The sequence below is a fragment of the Wasmannia auropunctata genome, unplaced genomic scaffold (assembly GCF_000956235.1).
Source record: "Wasmannia auropunctata unplaced genomic scaffold, wasmannia.A_1.0 LD336090.1, whole genome shotgun sequence".
Lineage (NCBI taxonomy): Eukaryota > Metazoa > Arthropoda > Insecta > Hymenoptera > Formicidae > Wasmannia > Wasmannia auropunctata.
This window is the reverse complement of record NW_012026800.1, coordinates 4,804,652-4,805,882: the sequence shown is the minus strand read 5'-3', so window position 1 is coordinate 4,805,882 and position 1,231 is coordinate 4,804,652. Positions and strand designations below refer to the sequence as shown.

The 1,231-nt window shown below is 31.3% G+C and overlaps 1 pseudogene; it reads right to left on the bottom strand.

Annotated features, from left to right (window-relative positions):
- Positions 1 to 93: 93 nt before the first annotated feature.
- On the bottom strand, positions 94 to 643 carry LOC105448096 (annotated as a pseudogene).
- Between the last annotated feature and the right edge of the window lie 588 nt (positions 644 to 1,231).

Here is a 1,231-nt window from a genome sequence, read left to right as displayed (position 1 = left end):
TTATTTCAATTATTTGTATATATGAAACAATGTTATAGCTAGTTTTCGTAGTTAGATTTTATTATCGCAAGTTTTATTCATGATTTAAAATTTTTATGCATAGAATTCACAACTATTTTGTATACATACAGAAACTTCAGCAGCTTGCCAAGCGTTTTCGTTCATCTTCACGCCTGCTCGCAACCGTAATTTTTCAGGTATTTCCAAATGTTCTTCGCACAGATTAGAACCCTTTACAATTATATGCATCGTGCTGTCTCGAGTATCATTTGAGACCGTCGGTATATTTAATAAAATCGTGGAATTGGATTTGTCTTCCATAACGTTTAGAATACCATCAAAAACTGCTGTTGAAGGCGTACGAATTTCCACGAACTTTATGGGACTGGATATATTCTCAACTGTTACAGCTTGAATAGAGATGAAGTATTGCGTTGATGGGAACAAATACAATCGCTGATTGTAGTTGCGCATATATTGTGTCACTGGATACTCGAGTATTTTTGTTTGTGAGTGATCGGGAAAGGCGCCGTCTCAGATTTGAAGAAGTTTCTTGTATTCGAATGCGAAAAAATTTAAGATGACGACCTGTCCTCCAAGGATGAAACCACTTTAGATCAATCACACTATTTTTGTAGATCATAAAAGTGCAATTCTCCGGCGCGTTCGGTGCTAAAATGTGTGTTCGCTAAATGTAATCTAGTTGATTGTAATTTTTACATTTTGACATAGGAACAATAATAAAAGTAACTTGCAATATGTTTTGAAGAAACTTAAAGAAGCCACTAAATAATTGTTTCCACATAATATAGATTGGACAGTGACAATATATGACAGCAAGATAGTGAAGATATATACGTTATTCACAGCAAAAAAATATAAAAAGAACTGTAATAATGTAAAACATTGTTAATATCTTATGTATTGTATAATGATTAATTTAAATTTCAAAAAAATTCACAATATCAAGCTTTTATAAAGTTTTAAAATTATTTACTAAATTGTAAATTTTAATCAACAATTGAGATAGACTAGTGAGAATCGGCGCGGTAATTGTTCCTCAGAGTTAATGATATTAATTAACATACATCCAGGGCTGGGCATATTTCAAATACTTGTATTTGAAATACAGTATTTGAAATACAATTTGTATTTTGTATTTTGTATTCCAGCGGAACACATAAAAGTATTTTGTATTTTGTATTTCAAATAAATAGATCGGAAGAGCACA